This window comes from Glycine soja, chromosome 6, assembly GCF_004193775.1.
Source record: "Glycine soja cultivar W05 chromosome 6, ASM419377v2, whole genome shotgun sequence".
NCBI lineage: Eukaryota > Viridiplantae > Streptophyta > Magnoliopsida > Fabales > Fabaceae > Glycine > Glycine soja.
The window spans coordinates 41,363,855-41,384,536 of record NC_041007.1 but is presented as its reverse complement, the minus strand read 5'-3'; the positions used below and the strand labels follow the sequence as shown (position 1 = coordinate 41,384,536).

Sequence of the window (20,682 nt, the reverse complement as noted above, 5' to 3'; positions counted from 1 at the left end):
AGTAGAAGGTGTGGGTTTATATGTGCATTTATTAAGGGAGTTGTGAGTATTAATACGTTGATTGAACAATATCGCGGGCATCAACTTTGGCGGCTTGACTTGGGTTCGTGCATGGGCCTATGAAAAGTACTAGTTTTTGGACGCTCATAATTTAAGGTTATGTAAGGAACTGAGGCATTAATTACTTTTCAATCTTTAATCCAAAAATAACATAAATGTAACTAGTTAATTATGTGTTGCAATTGCAAACATGCATGAATCTCAAAATACGCGTATTTTAGTCAGGATACAAAATTGAATGTTAGTAAAACCGTTTAATAATCAGTAACCAGCTTAGGTTATCAAAACTATAAAGACGTGTTGATGGAGTATCTTGTAATTTTGCTGGGTATTCCTTGCTGATCGAGTAATATACAAGTTTTTTTGCCGAGGAAAAAAAATTGATTGTTAAAGTTTGACACTCCTTATGCATACGGCATCCCTATGACATGCACTCCAAAATGGGACCCTCCTCTTATCCTCTATTTTGCGTGGGAATGCATTTGGACTAAAACATTAACATACTGCTGTAACTATTGATGTCCCCTAGCTTTTATAGAAGGACAAAACTATCTGCTTCAATTGTCGACCTCCACAATTATAAAATGGCAAAACAAATTTAGTTGTATAGGTACTTTGAATTTTCTCCGGTAACAATTAGAGTTAATTTTGATAATATATGTTAATCTTTAATGGAATTAAACTTTTATTGCGTAATTATTAAAATAATATTTTTTTACATTAAGAGTTTAGACGAGTTGGGATTCTAGGAACTTATCAAGGTCAAAACAGGCTTCAAGACTCAAAAAGCATCTTTATAGAGGTACTAGCAGATTATCCAATAATAAAGTTCTCACATTAATCCCAGGAATCAAACTAACGTCCTTGTAAGATATGAGTATGCTTATTAACAACTGAACCAACATTTGTTTACACTAAAATAATATTCTAATTATACTAAAAAATACTACCTAAAACACTTAAAAACTGTATATAAGAGTTGATCTTCTATCATTTACACAATGTCTTACAAATTAAATGTTGAGAGACAAAGAAAACAAAATATCTGAGGATTGGTTCTACATTTGGTTGCCATTGAAAGACTATTGAAAGCAACATCACAGGTGATCGATGGACCAATGTGTTTACATAGCGGCCAAAATTTGTGTTGATAAAAGTGTATTTATTGCTAGTACTCCTCTTAACTTGATTTGTATTGTTGTCTTTTCTTATTATTTTCTAAGCAATAAAATTATATAAGTAATCTCTAAAGTATTAAATAACATCTATTTATTCAAAAGGCTTAAATATGTTAGTGTTCTTTGATATATATTTGAATTTTGTGTTTGATCCCTAATAAAAAATTTCTGTTTTTCCACTTTGATATTTAAAAAGTTTTATTTTTAATCTCCACTATTATGATTTTTCTGCTAATTGGTGACATGGCCGTTAAATTTTTAAAATATGATTTGTGGCAATTTTAAAACCGTCAATGTAACACCTGATTTTTTGTAAAATAAATTAAAAATAATTTTATTTAACAATAGAGTTTTAATAAAATAATGAGGTTTTTGTAATAAAATAAATATGAATAAATAATTTTATTAATTTAAATAATAGTTTCAAGGTAAATAATATATATATATATATATATATATATATATATATGTTATTGGAAAATAAAAAAGATATTTTATTTATTCATTTGATAGGAAGTAAAATGGATTTTTTTTATAAAATAATAAAATAAAGAAAAATAGAGTAAATAATAGACTAAGGGTACCCTAACTATAAATAGAAACATATTAGATCAGTTTTATATTTATGATATATCTTTATGCTCTCTCTTCCTCTCAAATTCGTTTTCCCTTCTCCCTCTCCCAAAACTCTTTTTTTCCGCATACACCCGAACCTATCCCGGTAAACCATGATCCAGGACTAGTTAACCATTGGATTGTCGTCGTAAAATTTGAACACCAGATTTAGAGCTAATTTGAACACCAGGTTCAGAGTTCATTTGAACACCACATTTTCAAGATAATGTTTGTAGTGAAAGAAATGTCCCTTGCAGAGAGACAGTGAAATGGAAGCTCCTATCCCTTCTCCTTCTCTTTAACGTTTAGAAACCCTAGTAAAGCAACTAGAGGAAAAACTTGAGGAATCTTAGGGAGTCACTAAAGACGTTCCTATCACTACCAGACTACACACGTGAGTCCACTTAGAGGTAAGAGATGAGTTTTATCGCAATTGATGTTAGAATAAATATGTTTAGAAATCCTTAGAGGATCAAATTGAGGTTTATTTTAGGATGTCTATTGTATTGTAATTCTTTCAGTATGATTATAATTATGAGATTATTATATTTGATGGACTAATTGATGCCCTGATGCGAATTGGTTGATAAAATTGAGTGCTCTTGGTGTTTTTGACGATTTTGATTCATTCAATTTTGATATGATTATGTGAAATTGTTTGAGGGGTTTAATCATATGAACATAACATATTAATATTATTCCCATGTGACATATGCATGAGGTATGATAACGTGTTGTTTTGAGATTATGGAAGTGTGATGAACTGTGTGTAAGAGACAAGTAGAGTATGTGTTAAATTGTGAGATCACACATGTATTGAGATGTTGTGGTGTATTGAGTTGTGAGCTATGAACTTTACTATCACATGACTATAAAACCCTTTAAGGGTGTTAACTCGTTGACAAGTATACCAAATTGTCACAAGTAGTAAAGTACTTGGAAGTCCGAGTGTCGAATCCACAGAGACTTTGTTTGTACTTAGATTAATACAAACCCAATTTAAAAGTAATAGATAAATAATTTAAAATAAAGATAAGAAAATATAGGAGATAAGATAAAGATTTAAAAGAAAAGATAAAAGATTTAAAGATCAAAATAGAAGATAAAATATTTAAATTAAGATATGATAAAGATAAGATAAAATAGAAGATAAAAGCTAAGATAAGAAAAGTAAAAGATAAAAATAGAAGATAAAAATAAAATAAAATCAAAATTTGATAAGGTTGGGACCCGGCCTACCTTGTTTGCCTAGGATGTATGAGTTTATGATTTTTCTTTATCAATTTAGGTGACTCTATTCTACCCACATCTGTTCAATTACTTGCCCCTGATTCCTCAAGATGACAAGCCTATTTTATTTATCTATCTTCCAAATTTCTTTGCAAAGACTCAACAAATAAAATGCATGAAGTATGAATTCTAGATGTTTGCAAGAATGCATGGGCATAAAATTATCATTCTATTCCAAGCAATGATTTTTTTATGAAATCTTTTCTTTTTGTTCTATTAGAAGTTATCCTCTCCCGATCGTCTAACCCCTAAAACCAATGCATGCATACCTTCTTTAAATCTTATTTAGAAGTTACCCTCTCCCGAGCGTCTAACCCCTAACAGAATATAAAGATGAATAATACAAGATAAAAACAGAAAAGATAATAGAATAGAAAACACCTTTGCATTGATAAATAGTGAGTATATCATACATCGCTTGACTTTTAGGTCTGCCAAGCCCTAACTAGGGGTTTAACCACTCATGACCATTGAGGGCTTTACAATGGATGAAGTATAAGAACTCATGGGATAAGAGGAGTGAAAGAAAGAAAGGGAGTAAATGAAACCCCTAGGAAAGGAGGTTTGTGATGTTCTCTTTTCTGCTTGGATTGACTCTTTTTTTATAGTTGTTGTAGTGGACTTGGACTTGATGCAAAAAATCTTCTTTTTTTGATATTTTTGATATCTTTTGGATTTGTTTTGCTTGTAATCATATCTTCTTGAGATTTCTTGATATTTTGGATACTTTCTGCATCTTTTTCTCCTTTAATCTCTCATTTTCATATCTGCAAGCCATAAATAAGAAAAATATCGAATCTTAATATTTAAGCCAAAGATAACTGCTAAATAAATATTTTTAAAGATATTTTCAATATATTTTTATTATCAAAATAACTCATATTTAGCAGTTATCAAAGGGCGACGAGTTAATGCATGCCGAGTATTGTGATGGGATCGATTGTGAGAACCCAACGAGTTTAATCACTTTGAGGCGCGACGAGTTAATATTATTTTGAGAACAATTGATGAGTCATGTGTTTTGTACAGTTCATAGATAGAGTCTGCATGCTAAAATGTTTTTTGGATTGAACCAGAATCAGGAGGGAGAGACCTTGATGGACTTTTCGGAGACTAGGCCTTTGGGGTAAATACATCCGGTTTGAGTGCTCCTTTAAGCATGTGTCGATCTCACATGATTGAAGCATTCTTGGAAAACAGTGTGACTCTGACTGGTCTTCCTATGATCTTACCTAGTGAGAGTGGTCTGACTAATCAGTGTGTGGTCTGTCTTGTCATGTACTCCTAGCACTACTACATTTTTATTAATTTACGATGCAGTAACAAAGTCGGTGCATGTAGAAACGTTGTTGAACGATAGCGATGGCAATTTTGTAATTTTATTTTTATTTTTTTCAACAACGTATCATTGCTACATCGTCTTAGTTATCTGGGCAAGGGCATTTTTGCAAATATGAATCACTATTCTAAGACGGTGTATATGTAAACACCGTCGTAGATATCGTGTCATACAAAGACGGGTTTACCTATACACCGTCATTAACATTAGGAAATATAATCTAAATGCGTGCTCATTCGAAAACCCTCTCTCTCTTCTTCTTCAGCTGCCTCGTAAAGGAACCCGTGCACTACGGTGACTTCCGCAGAGGAACCCTAGTACGTGCGAATGAACCATCGTGAATGGCTCATTCCCTAGGTTGTCGCACACCCCTAAGCTCCGCGTGGCGTGGTTCTGAGTTTCGAACCACCGTGAATGGCTCGTGCCCTTTTGTTGTCGTGGCCTGCAAGTGGCTTCCTCATCCTTCATCTCAGGCTCAGATTTCAAATGCATGTTCTCTTTGAGGAACTACAAAGATGGTTTCTGATGTTTATGTTGGTGGAGACACAAGTTTCAGAGTCAATAGCAAGATGTACACCAAATTGGATTCTTGTTTGGTGATACCACCTACCCCAAATCGTGCCAAGCCTCGAGCTATAGTCAAATTCCTGGGTGGTGCCTTCATTGGTGTTGTTCCTAAAGTTAACTATGGGTATTTTTTTTTCTGTTACCCTTTCGTTTTTTCCATGCAAAGTTTGAATCTTTATCATTAATAGATGTTTTTTTTCCCATGTTGGTAATGTTTGTTGGAGGTGGGGTCAACCCTGACATCTAGGTTGCCTCAAGCCAATTTGTCACCTGCTCAGTTTGAAGACCTTCCTCTTTTCTCTATTGGTCATAGGTTGGTGGTTTGTTTTATACTTAGTATCATTCTTACTGGAATTACTATGATGAAAAGAAATATATTTCTTGTTTGTTGAAATCTGTAGCAATGGGGCACTTCTTCAAGTACTCGTAGGAAGCTTATTTTTTGAGAAAATACCTAAGGTTTGGTTATTTTTCTTGCTGCTGCAGCATAAGATTATATTTATATATGCACAAAATGATTTTGATAGTTCAACTGAATAGTAGTTTTTATAAAAATTAAATTATTGTAAGAGAATTTTTGTTTGTGGAAGCATATTGTGGATTATGAAGTTTCATTTACTTCAATAAAACTTATAGCAATTCAAGGAGTGTGAAGAAAAGGTATATATCTCTTGTGGAAGGCTAATGCCATAATCGCTTACAACAACAGGCCAGCAACGGAGGCAGTCCCTTACTTTGAACAGGTATTTACACTCAAGAGTCTTTAGAGGCCAATTTAGTATAATGACTGGTTCTTCATTCTTGTGGTTATAGTAAAGAGATATTTTTCCTATAGGCTATGTTTACCTTCCCACCATATCTTTTGTTATGAAATTTAGAATTAAGTTTGGTTGAGGATGCAAAAATTGTGGAGGATTGCTACACTTCGTTGAGGTATAAATACTTTTTGCTTGACATATGACTTTTAATAAGAATATTTTCTTTTGAGAAATATTCATTATTTGAACTGGATTCCTTGATGTTATGTATTTCACCTGGATGGTATGGACTATTGACAAAATGATCAAAGATGTGATAAAAACAGATATAGGAAAATTAAATACCGGTCATGAATAACTAAACCAAATTTAGTATTTTTTTTTCTTTCTCTTTCTACTTATTTGGTATAGCTACAAAAGGATTCTATAAATCTGTTCAAGTAAATGGGAAACAAATAAGCATAGGAAAGCTTCTGGTTTCATTTCCATTCCTTTTCTGATCCTGTTTAAATAATTGGCTAGTAAGCTCAAGAACTGTTTCTCTTTATTCATACCATCCAGTATAGAATAAGAACCGATGAAATCATTTCATACGTCCTTAAAGAGAAAATATGTTCTTGAAAGGCTGTAATATTATTCATATTCATACCGCATTTCAGCTGATAGAGCATCTTTGTAAGTTGTTCATCTCAGTTGTGCTCTAAAACTTTGCAGTGTTGCCCTGCAGTTGGGTCCTGCAGTCAGCCAAATGATGCTAGTTGTGGTGGCAACTCCTTTTTACTCAATAGCTAGAAATGCATCAGGTATCTTCAGAGCTTACTTCTTCTGGTTTTGCTTCAAAGGTATGGGGGAATGAAATTATATGCAGCCTTACCCTTGCATATGCAAAGAGGCTATAATAATTGCGTTTGGATTCTCTGCAGCCCACTGCTGCAGCAATCTCAACCGCAGATGAAATATCTAACGGTTATATAAGTTTAAACATTAAAATAATTAAAAACATAAAAATGCAACCTTTCTTGCCAAATGAAATAAAGTCTTCACCTGCAAATTAGATGATTACATCTCAATTTATTTAGTAGCGCAGCTAGCCTAATGTAAGACTTCTTTATTTAACTTTTTTTCAATTTTTACTTATGTATTCACTATTCTTTATCTATTACAATTGTTATTTATGTTTCAGATAATATTTTATTTTTAATTTTCAATATGTTAAACTTCTATGAATTTATTAATTATTGTAGGAATGTAATTTTATTTATTTATTTATTGTTCATGTAAAAAAGTAAATATTTTTATTTTATAAAAAATAAATAAATTTATTTTATATTTTGATAACATGCACACTTTGTCTCGTTATATATTTATGCATATATCATTTCTTAATTAACAATAATAATTTGTGTATCTATGATGAATGTCACCTGCAATCTATGTAGGAGATGTGTGGAAGATGATGTTGGATGCTGTTAGATCAACTCTACAGGAAATCGATCAGGAAATACTGAATTCATTAACTAAATTTGTTGATCAGTTACCGTCAGTAATGAATGAGGTGTGTTAATGTTGACTTTGGAGATATTTTATGCTATTTCTTTGCTGTTGATTCCTATGCCTCCAGTTATATGTACTAACCACATCCCTGAATATTTTTTTTCACTGGTTAATTTTGCACGTATTAGATGCATATAATCTCTTAAGTTTAACTCAGGCAATGGATAAATAGCTAAGGGTGATCTTTGTAAAGTATGATTTATAATGATTAATAATGATAGGCAAGCATGACAATGAAGGGACTTAGTTTCCTCTTTTGGTGGAATCTGCTTCCTTGTTCCTTGAGTTATCATGGCAGTGAAGTGACTTAGTTTACATGCAAATAGCATTATTTGAAATACAATTAAATATTCTAAAGTCCTTGCAGGAAAAGAAGATTTTGTACTTAACATAAAAAATGAAATGTTTTCTTCTAAATATTTTCCCTTGATTTACTTTCACTTATTTTATTATTTAAGTTTTTGTTGGCACATGTCACACACTAATATTGTCTGAATTGGATATTTCTTCAGATAGTTTTGGACACACAATCATGAATAGCTGAATCATTAGGATAATGCCCACAAGTTTTAGTTTATAAAAAAAGAAAAGACAAGAACATTATTCCACTCATTTGATTGAAGAAAACATGAACTTTTATACAGTTGTATTTTTTTTTTAATTTAAATATGATTTTGCATTGCTGTGTTAAGGAAGATTTATGATGATTCTTTTCCTTATAAACAGCCTTACGTTTCAGTTTATTTACATTTTGTGGTGCTCCTTTTTCATTATTGACTGATTATATTTAATCTATCATTTTGTGGTGCTCCTTAAGAATTTTTATTTTGTTACAATCTTGTAATTAATATTAAAATTTATTTATAAAATTAATATTTAAATGACAGATTAAATATAAATAATTTGTGAACCTATTATTTTGATTTAATCTATCATTTTAATATTTATTTAATAAATAAAGTTTACTATTAATATTAATTGCAATGCTAACATAAATTATTTTTAATTATTTTTATTTTTTCTGATGGGATATCATTCAGAAAAAATATAAATAATTAAAAAAAACATTTAATTCAAGGACGGTGCTTACATAAGCACCGTCTTTGAAAGTTAGCCTTCTAAGACGGTGCTGACCGTCGTTGTATCCCATTTTCGACCGTCTTAGAAAAGCTTTTTTATAGTAGTGTAGGCGCCCGACAAGATTTTTCACTGACATAGTATCACATTGCATATAGGATTGAGTCTTAGTATATCTGTTGTATAACACCTGTGTATTGATTGATATTGATTGGTTGAGTGATATTGCATTTTGATCCTTGAGTACATGAATGATGTGAAAATGTGTGAGATGTATATTGTTGAGATGTGATGTTATGTGATAAGTGGTGAAATGATGTGAGTTGTGTTTAAGTAAGTTGCATTTCATTTATATATGTATATCTTTATTGTCTCATTTTTCTCTATTAGTTATGAATGTGATAACTCACTCCTGTGTGTTGTTTGTTTTTGGATCCTGTGATAATCTCGAACTTTGTGTTCGTGGAAACAGATGATTAGGAGAATGGCTATGGTGAACCTTATACTAGAGGATGTTGGAACACAATGCTCTGATAGGATGTGACATTAGAGCATGAGTTTGTGTATTAATTGCATGGAGTTTTAAACATGTAGATTTTATCATTTTGTTTCACATGTCGAGTCTTTAGTTTATTTGGTAATAGTGAAGCGAATGTCATCCTTTTACCCACATGAATTTGTTTACATGATTTGAACATAATTGGTTTAATTAAATTTCACATTTTTATATGTTTTTCTTATTTATATGTATATCAAGATAGAGAGTGTCATAGTCAGTACTGATTTTGAAATTTAAATTATAATTTTTGTCGATTAAAAACCATCAGAATTAATCACTACTAGAAAATTGACATTTAACATCTGTTATTTTGGATATTCAACATCAGTTTTGAACTAATGTTGAAACTATCATCGTTAAAAGTAGATCATTTTTAACATCGGTTATAAAAATCAATGTTGAAAACTGCTATACACTACTACAAAAATGATCTTCTATGATGCTGGTTTAACAATGGTTCTACAAAAATTGATTTCGTTCAAAACTCGATAGCACTTTTTTTGTAAATAATTGCAACTTTAAAATACAATTTTCTCATAACCATTTTTGAAAATGTATTACGACATGATTTTTTTTAAAGAAGCAATGTTAAAAGCAAAACTTCAATGTCAGTTTTAAAACTGTCTTTGAAAGGGATGTGTTTTCCCTTTTCATTCTCACACAATCTCACTTCTTGAATCCTCCCATTGTTTCTTTCTCGCTTGTGCCCTCTCACATTCTGCAAAACTGCAAAGCCCTCACCCTTGAGTTGTCGTTGCATCGCCTCTACCGCACCATGGCAATCATGTAGCCTTCTCGTGCTTGACTTCCTTGAACAAGATGCATAGGAATGACTTTTCGATGTTGGTGGGTTTAGGATTCGAATTTCGACTAGGTTGGGTATGATGCAGCTTGGATCTGGCTCTAAGGTATTTGGGAATCAGAAATTCAACCCCAATTTGAATCAAAATCCTAACCCTAATCTCAGAAAGAAGAGGGAGAGGGAAGTAGTGAGGGAATTAATGGCTGTAATCACTACTAGAAAAGCATTTTTATGACTCCAATTTTAAGACGGTTCTACGGAACCGTATTAGTATATGTCGCGGAGGCAATTTTGTAAATAGCGGAATATAAATTTATTTCTATGACGTATTTTCTAGGACGGTTATAAAGAACCATCTTAGAGTGTCTATCGGTGGTAATGTTGTAATTATGGGGGAATTTATAACAATGACGGTTTTTCGGTAGAAATCATCTTCATATTGTTTTCCCAAATAATTAAACTCATTCTCCCTCTCAAACGTGTGTAATGCTCACCTTCATGCCTGTGTTCGCCGTCTCTCGTGCACTCTGTCACTCCTTCGTGTAACGTCGTTGTACGTCGTCTGCAGTATAGAAGTAAGCACAACCTTCTGTCTTGCTCGTATTCTTTCTCCTTACCGTCACAATTACTTAACCTTAATAACATAGTGCTCCTTAGGGTTATGATTTTCATTATTTCTAGGTATTTTTTTTTCAAAACTTATCTCACAAAGGTTTGAAATGAAATTAAGTAGTTTTGAACACAAAAATAACATCATCGAAACACACTTGTTACATATTAGGTGACTACCTACTATTTGCTGGTTAAGGCCATGGTGGAAGCAGTATCCAAAGCAGTTGTTGTGCATGTGAAGCTGAATCTTTATGAATTCAGAGGCTTTCTAAGGTACGTTTAGATGAACAATAAAACTGTTTTGTGCATGACTTCTGTTCAATTGTTGTTCATGACTTGTGTTTGTTAGCTGCTAAGATTGTTGATTTTGAGATTCTACTGACTCTAAATCCATATCAGTTGTAGTTGTCTTGTTGGATACATTTAAAAAATTCATGATTGGCCACCTTTTGATTTAAATGCAAGTGGAAATGTACCAAACACTTTCCCTATCCTGTGCTCACTTAGGTATGTGAAGGAACCTAAAAACACACACAAAATGGTTATGTTGAGTTAAAAATAACACTGTTTGATTTTATGAGTACATTACCTATCTAGGAATTTATTAGAACACCCTTAGACTCATAATAAAGATTAAGGTAACAACACATGTGGACTTAATGGCAAATACAAACCAGTCTCCCTTAGACTCGTAACTCTCCAACATCGAAGAATAAGAATGTATAGCCAGTTAAGGTCCCCCCCCCCAACTAATTTGAGTGATGCAAGCAATCCCGTTAATACCACAGATGATGTACCCTACATTAAACCAAAGAAGGGCACAATCAGTAACCTAAAATAAAAATAAGGAACTGTACACAAGTTAAAAAGCTTTAAAGCATGCTACCTGTATATCATCATTGAAAACAAGATGAGATAAGTTGTATTATTCCAGCAGATCAAATGCATTATGATTGGTGAAATCCTTAAACTGAAAAGGAATAACCAAAATTAGGAAAACAATAATTTCAAGCAAACTAAAGCCACTGCAGGTGTTGAATGTGATATATTACCTATATGAGAACTTTCTCCCCATAGTTTTGCTTAACTATGCGCATGAACGCCTCTAGAAGCTTTGCATATTACTAAACCACAATAAACAATTATCATGTTAACAAAATAGAAACATCACACTCAAATTATTTTTTAAAAACTATATACATTAATTTGTATGTCTATGGGGGCCAAGGATGATCAGACCTGCCTGGTTGCTCACTTTTGTTTAAGTCCAATGTAAAATTCATCATTCAACAACTTCTCATTATTTGTTCCAACATCAACGGTTATTGGCAAACACTACAATCAATAGATGTTTTTATGCAGTAAATGTTTTAATTGTTAGTCTTATACTATTTTGGTGATGGTTATTTTACAGAAATACAGTTGAGGAATTGGAGCAAAAGTTGAGGTTTGATGATTCTCACTTAGCACACCAGGGCCGCTAAGTGCGCTGAAGTCTCTTAGCGGGAATTTTCCTGCTTAGCCTGAGGGAGCTGCCTAGAGACCCTGAGTCACATGAAGATGCGGTCAACACCTAGTCACTTACTCTCGCTCAGTGCGTGAAGACATGCTTAGCGCGAAAGCTCATAATACAATAGGTTTTTAAGTGAGAATCAGGGGGAAGAAAAAGGTATATGAATTTTTTATCCAAAAACGACAAAGAACCCTAGAGCTTGAGCAAAAAGGAAGAAACATTCATTGGGAGCCAAAGTCTACCTCCATTTTCATCTTCATTCCTTTTCCTCCATACTTTTTACCTCTTGTGTATAGCTAAGCCTCTCATGACAATGAGAGGCTAAAATATCCATTGTTGTGAGCTTTCCGTTGAACTCTCTTGATGTAAAGACTCTCACAATCTATTTAATGTTAATTTCATTTTCATTGTGTCCTTTTGTTCTTATCTACATGTATTTGAATTGATCAACCACATATATGGTATGTTTAGGGTTTAGACATTGGAAAATGTTTATACTCCTTAAAACGGAAAAGAAAATCTAATCACTTCATTGCTAGGGATAGTATGAAGTTGTTTAACTTGTATATGCATCTCCATTAGTCATGCAATTCCATTAATTTTGTTCTTAAGGGATTAAGAAGGAAATTAGGGGAATTAGTCTCTATCACGTGAAGAATTACAGTTAGAGTGAATTAGTAGATATAGGTGATAGCTTGAGTAATATTAAATAGAGAAAAATCAATTGTGTTGCATCAAGAGTAATTTCAGTAGGAAAGCCCCAATATATTCTAAACTTGCGTTGACGACCTTTCACCATTCCTAGTGTTTGTTTTTCTTACTTGATTATAGTTTAGAATATTAAAGTTGTTTATTTCACAAAATGGTTTAACTGCATTTATTAAATCTATTCATTAATTGCGTAAAAGTTGGTTATACATCGCCTAAAGTACAACAAAATCCTAGTGGAATTGATACTCGACCTTACCATTTTTAATACTACTTGGATGAATTAGTGCACTTGCCATGGAGTTAACAACATCTGTGATTATTGGCAAGCATTAAAATTAGAGAAGATCCAAATAACAATTTATAATTGATAAACTATAAGGGAGGGAAGGGAAGGGAGAAGGAATAGAGAAAACAACATTTAGTAGTTCTAATAGATGAAGGGCGGATGTTAACTCGTTGACAAGTGTACCAAATTGTCACAAGTAGTAAAGTACTCGGAAGTCCGAGTGTCGAATCCACATGGACTCTGTTTGTACTTAGATTAATGCAAACCCAATTTAAAAGCAATATATAAAGAACTTAAAATAAAGATAAGAAAATATAGTAGATAAGATAAAGATTTAATGATCAAAATAGAAGAAAAAAATAAAAGATTTAGATTAAAAGATTATAAAGATAGAAGATAAAGAAAATAAGAAAATAAAAGTAAAAAATAAAATAAAAGATTAAGATACAAATAAGATAAGATAAGATAAAAAATAAAAGATAAAAATAGAAGATAAAAGAAATAAAATCAAGAACGTGATAATGTTGGGACCTGGTCTGTCTTGTTTGCCTAAGATGTATGAGTTTATGATTTTTCTTTATCAATTTAGGTGATTCTATTCTACCCATATATGTTCAATTACTTGCCCCTGATTTCTCACGATGACAAGCCTATTTTATTTATCTATCTTCCAAATTCCTTTGCAAAGACTCAACAAATAAAATGCATGAAGTATGAATTCTAGATGTTTGCAAGAATGCATGGGCATAAAATAATCATTCTATGTTTAGCAATGACTTTCCTATGAAATCATTTCTTTTTGTTATATTAGAAGTTACCCTCTTCCGAGCGTCTAATCCCTAAAACCAATGCATGCATACCTTCTTTAAATCTTATTTAGAAGTTACCCTCTCCTGAGCGTCTAACCCCTAACATAATATAAAGACGAATAATGCAAGATAAAAGCAGAAAAGATAATAGAATAGAAAACATCTTTGCATTGATAAATAGTGAGTATATCATACATCGCTTGGCTTTTAGGTCTGCTAGACCCTAACTAGGGGTTTAGTCACTCATGGCCATTGAGGGCTTTACAATGGATGGGGTACAAGAACTGATGGAATAAGAGGGGTGAAAGAAAGAAATGGAGTAAATGAAACCCCTACTAGATGGGGGGTTCTGTGGTGTGTCTCCTCCTTGGCTTGACTCTCTTTTTATAGTTGTTGGAGTGAACTTGAGCCTATTGCTAAAAATCTTTTTCAGTGATATTTTTTTGATACTTTTTGGATTTGTTTTTCTTTTAATCATATCTTCCTGAGACTTCCTGATATTTTGGATATTTTCTCGATTTTTTTTCTCTTTTAGTCTCTCATTTTCATATCTGCAAGTCATAAATAAGAAAAATATCAAATCTTAATATTTAAGCCAAAGATAACTACTAAATAAATATTTTTAAAGATATTTTCAATATATTTTTATTATCAAAATAACTTATATTTAGCGGTTATCAAAATCCTCAAAATTAAAACTTTGCTCGTCCTCAAGCAAAAACAAAAATGAGAGCATGCTCTGAATACTTCAACACTTTCAATAGCTGCAATTTTTTCAAATTCTTTCAACTGGTCCTTTCTGCATTTGCTATAATCTCACAATGGAAGCACAAACAACATCGAGATGAAAATAGTTAGTATCGAAAATCAATTAAGTTGGCTTGTCTCACTTTCCTCACAAGGGTAGTGTTTCTCTCTGCGCACAAGTGTCTGGGGTGAGTGTTTGAAATTTTACGACCTGCAATTAAGATTTCCAAATTTGCACTTCATTTCAGTTAAAGCTATTGTTACTTACACTTGGTGGATCACTAAGGACTTTTATTGGCATGTAACGGGGCCTAGCTAAACAAGTAATCATGGTTTTTCTGGGATTTCAAAAACTTAGGATTATAAGAGAGCATGCATCCTTAGGAAAACTTTCACTTATTTCCTGCCTAGGCTTATTTATTTTTCATCCTTTATTCCTCTAATAGCACTTTTCTTCTTGGCACTTATGACACCTCTCTTTTTCTACCCTTATTTCAAAATTACCTTTTTTTTAACCTTAGCACTTATGGCACCTCTTTTTTATATGCCCTTATTTGCAATCTTTTTTTTTTATAAGAATACTTTGGGCTTACAAGCTTCTGAGGGTGCCTTATTGTGTGCTGCTTTTTTTTATAGGCAAATTCCCTTAGTTATCCCCCAAATTAAGGACTTATCATAACTTGAAACACTTATGCTCTCTTAGAACACTAAAACAAGGTCAAGGATATCAAAATTAAGCTCAGGTTTATTCAAACAAATCATTATTACTTTTGGCTCAACAGGGGTGCATGGAATAATTTCATCACAGGTTGGCTTTTTGGCTAAGTGGCTAAAATAAAAAAGAAACATGGCCTTGATCATATCCACCTTATGCAAATAATCTAACAGTCTAAGAATGATGCAAAATTATGAATTTAAAAACAGACGTTCTCTCATAATTAAGTTCGCACAACTCATCGGGACAAGATAAAGTTATCGACTTACCGAACCATGGTCTTTTTCCATCAAGCTAACCTTTTCTCTCTTTGTGATTCATGTTCCACTGTTTGACTGACTCTTGCTTCCAGGAAACCAGTATTTTCACAATTGTCATGCAACATTTCAAGTGTTGAATCCTTTAGAAAAAGCCTAAATAGTGACTTCACAAATATCATGCAATTTTTATTCAATGACTAAATTTAAACTACTGGAATTAAATTGATGAAATTAAAATGCAAAAAATAAAAATAAAGAAAGTAAATAACACAACTATCCTAAAAAAACAAAACACATAATGTAATTAACTAAAAGAAAGATAGGGTAAGAAATCCTGGGTTGCCTCTTAGTAAGCGCTTCTTTAACGACATTAGCTTGACGGGTCCAATGCCTTCAAGGTGGCATGAAGGTCACATAAAACACATCCCCCTTGCATTTTCGTCTCTTAGCTAGAGACGCCATGAAACTTGTGTATTATGGATGCACCTTCCACATTATTGCAAGAGAAGTGGTAGCGATCAAGGAAAGAATGACACTTAGGTTTTCGTATGCTCTCTATGTCTTTCTTCCTTGAAAATCAGTTGATGAGGAGGGGTATTGACTTGGAGAATACTTTCTTGTTGAATTTCTATTTGTGAGTGCTTCTCCCATTGTTGTGCTTTCTCCTCACTTTTTCTTCCTCTTCCTTCTTTTCTCCTTCTTCTTCTTTCTTCTATTCTTCTTTCTCTTCATCTTTGTTTGTCCTTCCTTCCTCAGACTGGTCTTCTTCTACTTCACCCTCCTCTTGTGCTCTCTTCTGGCTTCTGGTCAGAACTACCTTGCACTCTTCCTTTGGGTTATTCTCCGTGTTGGCCCCGAAAGTTCTAGTGGGCCTTTCAGCTTTTTCTTGAGCTAATTGGCTTATTTGAACTTCCAAATTCCGAATTGCTGCATCAGTGCTCTTCTTATTTGACCTTGTTTCCTACATGAACTGTATTAGCAATTCTTCTATGTTAGTGGGCTAGGATGCTGATAGGGCGGCTGACTCTTGTGCTCCTTGTTGTACTGATTCCCTTGACTATTCTAGCTTGAGCCTTGTGTAAAACTTATCCGTTGGTTGAATCCTGGTGGGCCATGATTGAATCCTGACGGTCCTCCTTGGTGGTACCCTTGGAATCCGTGGCGATTTGGTATACTTCCCTGGAAGGATCTTGTTGGACTATGCATTGCCCAGGCTCATGTGTTCCTCCACATATATGGCATCCCCCTACCTGCATAACAAAAGAATGAGAAGGACTTACCGCTTGTAATGGTGGTGGAAGCTTGTTGAGGGTCTCTGTTAGGGCTTCTATTTTTCGGGACAACAACTTGTTCTGAGCTAAGGTTGCATCTTGAGTGGTGAGTTCTAGAAGGCTTCTCTTTGTTGGTGCATATGTGCGATCACAAAGAATGGCATGATCACTAGCCGCCATGTTTTCTATGAGTTACATTGTCTCCTCCGATGTCTTTAGCTTGATCTTTCCTCCTGTGAATGCATCCATTAATTGCTTTGATTGTGGTCGCAGGCCATCTATGAAGATGTTTAGTTGCACCGGTTCACTGTACCCATGTGTAGGCATCTTCCTGAGTAGTCCGTGGAAGCGGTCGAGCGCCTCGCTGAGGGATTCGTCAGGAAATTGATTGAATGAAGAGATTTCCATCTTCCCTTTAGTGGTCTTTGATTTTGGGAAGTATTTCTTCAAGAATTTTTCCACCACCTCATCCCATGTCCGCAGACTATTTCCCTTAAACGAGCAAAGCCATACTTTTGCTCTACCGGCCAAAGAGAAACAAAATAAGTTGAGGCGGATGGCATCTTCAAGCACTCCTGCTATCTTCATTGTGTTGCAAATGTCGATGTATGTGGCCAGATGTGCGTATGGATCTTCACTTGGTAGGCCGTGAAATAGATTCTCTTGAATCAACTGGATGAGGGAATATGGATATGAGATGTTTGCAACTTGCACCTCTGGTCTGGCTATGCTGGTGAAGTATTCAGGTATAATAGGACTAGAGTAATCCTTTAGTGTCATCCTTTGTGGACGATCTTCTGCCATGATGCGTTCTTCTTCAAAGAAGGGGTGTAAACTGTTCACAAAAGAAACAACTACCGTGTACGTTATCACAGAATAAAAATTAAATTGAAATATTTTTATTTTAAAAAAAGAAAAGAATAAAATAAGAATGAATAAAGAGAAGAAATTGAAAATTAAAATAAAGCAACTAAAAAATAATAGAAAAAAAATTAAAGCAAAATAAAAAATAAAAAGTGAAAACTAATTGCTTTAAAATTGGAATATGCAAATAATCAAGTACGAAAAACAAAGTCCCCGACAACGGCGCCAAAAACTTTTTAACTCGTTGGCAAGTGTACCAAATTGTCACAAGTAGTAAAGTACTCGAAAGTCCGAGTGTCGAATCCACGGGAACTATGTTTGTACTTAGATTAATGCAAACCCAATTTAAAAGCAATAGATAAAGAACTTAAAATAAAGATAAGAAAATATAATAGATAAGATAAAGATTTAAAGATCAAAATAGAAGAAAAAAAAATAAAAGATTTAGATTAAAAGATTATAACGATAGAAGATAAAGAAAATAAGAAAATAAAAGTAAAAAATAAAAAAATAAAATAAAAGATTAAGATACAAATAAGAAAAGATAAGATAAAAAATAAAAGATAAAAATAGAATATAAAAGAAATAAAATCAAGAACGTGATAATGTTGCCTAGGATGTATGAGTTTATGATTTTTCTTTATCAATTTAGATGATTTTATTCTATCCTCATCTTTCAATTACTTGCCCCTGATTCCTCACGATGACAAGATTATTTTATTTATCTATCTTCCAAATTCCTTTGCAAAGACTCAACAAATAAAATGTATGAAGTATGAATTCTAGATGTTTGTAAGAATGCATGGGTATAAAATAAGCATTCTATGTTTAGCAATGACTTTCCTATGAAATTCTTTTTTTTTGTTTTATTAGAAGTTACCCTCTTCCGAGCGTCTAACTCCTAAGACCAATGCATGCATACCTTTTTTAAATCTTATTTAGAAGTTATCCTCTCCCGAGCGTCTAACCCCTAACAGAATATAAATATGAATAATGTAAGATAAAAGCAGAAAAAATAATAGAATAGAAAACACATTTGCATTGATAGATAGTGAACATCATACATCGCTTGCCTTTTAGGCCTATCAAGCCCTAACTAGGGGTTTAGTCACTCATGGTCATTGAGGGATTTACAATGGATGAGGTATGAAAACTGATGAGATAAGAGGGGTGAAAAAAAAAGGGAGTAAATGAAACCCTTATTAGATGGATGAAAGAAAGAAAGAGAGTAAATGAAACCCCTATTAGAAGGGTTTTGTGGTGTTGGTGTGTCTCCTCCTTGGTTTAACTCTCTTTTCATAGTTGTTGAAGTGGACTTGGGCCTAATGCTAAAAATCTTTCCTCAATGATCTTTTTTTTTTTTTGTATTTCTTGGATTTGTTTTGCTATTAATCATATCTTCTTGAGACTTCCTGGTATTTTGGATATTTTTTCGATCTTTTTCTCCTTTAATCTCTCATTTTCACATCTGGAAGCCATAAATAAAAAAATATCAAATCTTAATATTTAAGCCAAAGATAACTACTAAATAACTATTTTTAAAGATATATTCAATATAATTTTATTATCAAAATAACTCATATTTAGCGGTTATCAACGGACATCTCCTAAAGTCATATAGAGAAGGTTTCCCAAACAGGAATTCCCATTCCCTAACAAAATTTTAGAAAAATTATATTATTGTAATGGTCTTTGTGTGTAATGCAGATTTAAGAGACTAATACTAGCAACCAAGATCTCCAAGTCCTAATATACGCTCACCATCAATCACAACCATAACTGATAAATTTTTTATTCAAATGTGATTCTGAACAAATTTGTTACAATATCAAATCAAGACATGAATTAGAAAATAAGTGATAGAAAATTAGAGACAAACTTGTGACAATGTTATAAATGAAACCTACAGACATATAAACTTACATGGATCATGTACAAACTACTTTTGTCCATCGTCATTCCATGAGGAAACAACCATAATGGATCTGTAATAGAAAAATTATCAACAGATTCCGGAGTCGTTCAAAACTATTGCAGTGAATCAAAAGAAAATAAATTCAGCATTTTGCGCTTCTACACATGCCATCTGAGATTGGATATAGTTGTTGTATTAGCTTCCATGTTTTTACCAATGATAAAAAGATTAAAAAACTTCAAATTATTAATTTGATCCCTTAATTATATTAAAAAGCTCAATTAGATTAATCTATTTCTAAATGCTCCAATCATGAAAAGAAGAAAAGAAGTATTTTTTTTAGACAAACCCATCATCAAGCACTTTTTTCGCACAGCACAAAGACAAGAGTTGAACCTTCAAGAATATAGCATCTACTTTGCAGGAATTTGGTTTTGCTAATAATGTCTTCCCAGTTCTAGGAGGTCCATAATGAAGAAGACCCTGTGAGAAACATATTCAGTACCTTTTCCTTCATCAAAACATTCATACAAAATATTTTAGAACATCCATACCTTGGGGAGTTTCATTCCAATTCCAACTCTGAGAAAAAGCTCAAGATTCGTTAAAGGTAGTTCAATCGATTCCCTGAGTTGCCGAATCTGATCTGAAAGTCCTTCAACTACAGGGCACTTAACATGTTCTGGCCCCCTTCAAGTTCAAGTTCAATTACATTATTCACAACATAGTTAACCTGTCAAATGATGAATATAAATACTAGCATGTCAACAATGTATGATAGTAAATGATTCTATACTTGGCGCGGAAGAATTCATATAACGTACCTTGAGATTAAGCTCAGGAGGCAGTTCAGTCAATTCACCGTGTTAGCTCTCTAAGTGCAGAGTAATTAGCATTTGTCAGGTCTTCATGAAGCATATTATACAAAAAAGGGTCAACCTGTGAAATGATGAATAAAATAGTAGCATGCATGTCAACAATAGTAAAATTAAAAAAAGCCACAGACACAAAGTTCCTAAAATCCAAATTCACCTTCTACTTCATAAACTGAAGTTAGCCTTGCAATTTGTTCACCTTATATTAGAGGCATATGCGTTAATTGCACCTACATTTTGTTCATTCTTAGTGTCTCATCAAACTCTAGCTGGTTGCAACCAGACTAAGGTTTCTTGGATGATGG

General features: G+C 33.0%; 1 long non-coding RNA gene across 1 annotated transcript; it reads left to right on the top strand.

Moving 5' to 3' along the window:
- Nucleotides 1-4,822: 4,822 nt before the first annotated feature.
- LOC114416973 lies at nt 4,823-5,792 on the top strand. Its single transcript, XR_003667679.1, has 3 exons — nt 4,823-5,362; nt 5,451-5,508; nt 5,686-5,792. It is a non-coding gene; the product is annotated as an uncharacterized LOC114416973 (long non-coding RNA).
- Nucleotides 5,793-20,682: the final 14,890 nt, after the last annotated feature.